The 4,836-nt window shown below is 37.4% G+C and overlaps 1 pseudogene; it reads left to right on the top strand.

Moving 5' to 3' along the window:
- The first annotated feature begins 747 nt into the window (after positions 1-747).
- LOC113877376 lies at positions 748-1,700 on the top strand (annotated as a pseudogene).
- Positions 1,701-4,836: the final 3,136 nt, after the last annotated feature.

The raw sequence follows: 4,836 nt of genomic DNA, 5'->3' as shown, positions 1-4,836 counted from the left end.
TACCATCACTCTAAATTCCATATATATGCATTAGTATACTGTATTGGTGTTTTTCTTTCTGGCTTACTTCACTCTGTATAATAGGCTCCAGTTTCATCCACCTCATTAGAACTGATTCAAATGTATTATTTTATTTTGTATGTGGATTAGAAGAGAAAGAATGTAACATAGATACTGGATTTGCAAAATAATAATAATAATAATCTAAAGTGAAATATGTGGACCTTGACCAGTAGTTTTTAATTCCTCAACCCAAATGTGATACAACTGCTTAATAATTTCGAACATTCATTCATTTTTTTGAACTAATTTAACTATTGCATCATTTTTCAGTATTTACTATGCTCTAGCTGCTAAGTCGCTTCAGTCGTGTCCGACTCTGTGCGACCCTGTAGACGGCAGCCCACCAGGCTCCCCCGCCCCTGGGATTCTCCAGGCAAGAACACTGGAGTGGGTTGCCATTTCCTTCTGCAATGCATGAAAGTGAAAAGTCAAAGTGAAGTCGCTCAGTCATGTCCGACTCCTAGCGACCCCATGGACTGCAGCCCACCAGGCTCCTCCGTCCATGGGATTTTCCAGGCAAGAGTACTGGAGTGGGGTGCCATTGCCTTCTCCAATTACCCTATGGGTTATTTTTTCTATATGCTAACCACTAAACCTCATTCTTATTACTACTATTTCCTGTAAAATTTGGACAATGAAATATTGGCACCTAATGTAAGTTTAAACATACTATACCTGTGACAAATGGCCAGAAAAAACTATACTCTGCTGACTGAGTTCATCCTTTGGGATTAGCGGACACACAGGAGCAGCAGGTTGTCCTCTTTTTCTTTTTTTTTTTTTTTTTTGTGATTTACACAATGACAGTTTTGGGAAATGTTGGGATGATCCTCTTAATCAGAGCTGATTCCCGACTTCACACACCCATGCACTTCTCCCTGGCTAACCTGTCCTTTGTAGATGTTTGTTATTAATCCACCATCACCCCAAAGATGCTGGTAGATTTATTATCAGAGAAGAAGTCCATCTCCTAATCTGTCTGCTTTCTGCAGATGTACTTCTTTATAGCCTTGGCCACAACTGAATGCATCCTTTTTGGGTTAATAGCCCATGACCACTATGGGGCCATATGCAACCCTCTCTTTTACTCCTTGATCATGTCCAGGATGGTCTGCCTGAAAATGGCAGCAGGGGCTTTTAGAGCAGGACTGTTGAACTCTGTAATTCACACAGGTTATGTGAGCAGCTTGTCATTCTGCAGTTCCAATGTCATCCATCACTTCTGTGACAGTCCCCCACTTTTCAAACTCTCTTGTTCTGACATATGCCTATATGAAAGTATCATGTCCATTTTTGCTGGTGTGAATATGGTCGGAACTCTGCTTATGATCCTCACCTTCTACATTCTCTTCTCCATCTACCGTATGCATACAGGGGAGGGAAGGCACAAAGCATTCTCCACGTGTGCATCTCACCTGACAGCCATCATCCTGTTCTATTCCACCTCCATCTATACTTATCTGAGACCTTCCTCCAGCTACTCCTTGACTCAGGACAAAGTAGCTTCTGTGTTCTACACAGTGGTGATCCCCATGTTGAATCCTCTGATCTACAGTCTCCAGAACAGGGAAGTAAAGAAGGGTTTGTGGAATGTAATTACTAGGAAGAGTCCTTTCACCTCTGGAATTATTTGGTGAATTTTCTGCATTAAATAGAGTACTTTAAATAAAATAGAGCAATTTAATTTCAAATTAAATTGAAATTTGGAAAGCTGAATTCAAGTTAGTTTTTCATTAGAATATGTAAGAAACGAGTTGCCAGTCCAGGTTCAATGCACGATACTGGATGCTTGGGGCTAGTGCACTGGGACAACCCAGAGGGATGGTATGGGGAGGGAGGAGGGAGGAGGGTTCAGGATGGGGAACACATGTATACCTGTGGCGGATTCATTTTGATATTTGGCAAAACTAATACAATTATGTAAAGTTTAAAAATAAAATAAAATTAGAAAAAAAATAAAAAATAAAAAAATATATATTAAAAAAAAGAAAAAAAAGAATATTTTCTAATTAATCAAGTCCATTCATTTTCACATACACGTATCCAATTAGATATAAGTGAAATTACCAAAGTTTTATATAAAACTATGGAAGTGTCATCGAATCATTCTATTTTTCTTTTAGGTTCTCAGAAATAGGGATAATTTGTAAAGAAATTTGGGTTATGAAAATAAGCAATTCAGTATTTAGAGTCGAAAGTGACAATATCACATGAAACTGACCATGCCGTGTATTTGCAATTGTCAATTTATTTTTTCATGATGCATGTTTTTTTCACAATTTATAGTCTGTGAGAGCGTGTTATATACAACATATATCAAACTTTTTAAACATTAAAATAGATTCCAGTTTTATTTATGGAATTATTTCCTGCAGAGTTGCTTAAGTATAAATTCAGGAATATCCTTTCAATTGCAGAAGTAAACATACCAACTATCATTTCCTTTATCCCTGGAAAAACACACATATCTGTTAAGGAAAAAAAATATAAATTGGTGTAAAAGAGTGCTATCTATAAAAGCAGCTCTCTGATTTGAATGCACACATTTATGATAGTTTTTTTCTATTCTTTATTTTCTTCTCAAAAGTTTCCTATCCTTCTCTCACTTACTCTCTTCCAAATATTAGTACATAAACACAAAGACACATGTACACATACTCAGATAATCATGTTTCAAAGGACAATAACAGTATAATGCCAAGAAAGTAAAATGCAAATGGCTAAGTACAGAAGAATAAAAATGCCATCATAAAGTAGCTGAATTTATGTGAAAATATGTAAGCTGTGTAGGTTAATGTGCACATAATTTTATTGCAAATAAGTAGTAGTAGTTGCAATGTTAGTTGCTTAGTTTTGTCCAATTCTTTGCCATCCCACACACTGTAGCCCACCAGGCTCCTCTATTATTCAGGTGAGAATACTGGAGTTGGTTGCAAATATATAACATTGTAATTAGATAGCTCTATTGCCAATCTTTAGCCTTATAGAAATAATTTTAAAACAAATAAGATTATTGAAATTATATGGGATATAGGCCAAATGGAAAGTATGACACCAGAAAACAGAAATGTGGTCATTTTTTGCTAAACTGAGATATAATTTACTGCCTTGGATGGGAAATTGATGAGTACTTATGTTAGCGTTCTCTTTAAACTTTGTGATACTAGCCCTTCTACAGAAACATTTCTATGTCAAAAACTGAATTTGTGAATTGGGCTCAAAGCATTAAATCTCCTGAAATTGTATTATCATATTTGCCTTTGTTATAAAACAAATAAGAAGTAAAAATATAATTTATTAGTCATGGTTGCATTGTGTGTGTCAGTCATTAGGAAAATGGAAAGATGAAAATTGCATACATATTTTTATACATCTGTTTGATTATCATCTATCTCCCTGATGTTTGACTTTAAATTTTCTCCAGTCAATACTGAGGAAGATATGGAAAACAATTCCCAGTCTAAAAAAAAAAAAAGAAAATACACTACAAAGAGAGATAAACACTTTCTCTTGGTTCTTATTTAAAGAGCTGAAGTAAATAGTTTGGTTGAGCCATCTTTGTATAACAGGCACTGTGGACTCAATCACCTGTGGCCAGGTGAGTGCATTCACACTTTAGTTCAATGGCTATGTGAAATGTGGGAGATGAGTGTGAAGAATGTTCTTGGATAATTTATGCAGAGGGAGAGCAGAAAAAAAAAAAAAAAGTAGTACATCTGTGCTAACTTGGTTAAACTCTGACAAAGATAGGAAACTCCTGCATTTCTAAGATCTGAGTGTTCTAAAGCAGAATATTTCCAAAGAGTTGGAGGCTCAGTTCAGATGAGTTCAGTAGCTCAGTAGTGTCCGACTCTTTGCGACCCCATGAATTGCAGCACGCCAGGCCTCCCTGTCCATCACCAACTCCCGGAGTTCACTCGAACTCATGTCCACCAAGTCAGTGATGCCATCCAGCCATTTCATCCTCTGTCGTCCCCTTCTCCTCCTGCCCCCAATCTCTCCCAGCATCAGAGTCTTTTCCAATGAGTCAACTCTTCGCATGAGGTGGCCAAAGTATTGGTGTTTCAGCTTCAGCTTCAGTCCTTCCAATGAACACCCAGGACTGATCTCCTTTAGGATGGACTGGTTGTATCTCCTTGCAGTCCAAGGGACTCTCAAGAGTCTTCTTCAACCTTACAGTTCAAAAGCATCAATTCTTCGGCTCTCAGTTTCTTCACAGTCCAACTCTCACATCCATACATGACTACTGGAAAAACCATAGCCTTGACTAGACGGACCTTTGTTGCAAAGTAATGCCTCTGCTTTTTAATATGTTATCTAGGTTGATCAAGTAGTAAATGTCTTTTAATTTCATGGCTGCAATCACCATCTTCGGTGATTTTGGAGCCCCCCAAAATAAAGTGTGACACTGTTTCCACTGTTTCCCCATCTATTTCCCATGAAGTGATGGGACCAGATGCTATGATCTTAGTTTTCTGAATGTTGAGCTTTAAGACAACTTTTTCACTTTCCTCTTTCACTTTCATCAAGAGGCTTTTTAGTTCCTCTTCACTTTCTACCATAAGGGTGGTGTCATCTGCATATCTGAGTGACAAACACATACACATCCTAATTTAGGGTGAAGCTTCACTGCAAACAATCATTCAGGGACAGGTGGCTTTGATATTTTCCACTGGTGTGTTTCATGGTTTTTGGCATCGTTTTATGGTTTTGCAATAAAAATAGGGAGGAACAGAATTCTAGGAGGCACCCTTTTGTTACTGAGTCCAAGTT

This window comes from Bos indicus x Bos taurus, chromosome 19 (genome assembly GCF_003369695.1).
Source record: "Bos indicus x Bos taurus breed Angus x Brahman F1 hybrid chromosome 19, Bos_hybrid_MaternalHap_v2.0, whole genome shotgun sequence".
Taxonomy (NCBI): domain Eukaryota; kingdom Metazoa; phylum Chordata; class Mammalia; order Artiodactyla; family Bovidae; genus Bos; species Bos indicus x Bos taurus.
The sequence above is the reverse complement of the archived record's forward strand: the minus strand, read 5'-3'. Positions and strand labels throughout refer to the sequence as shown.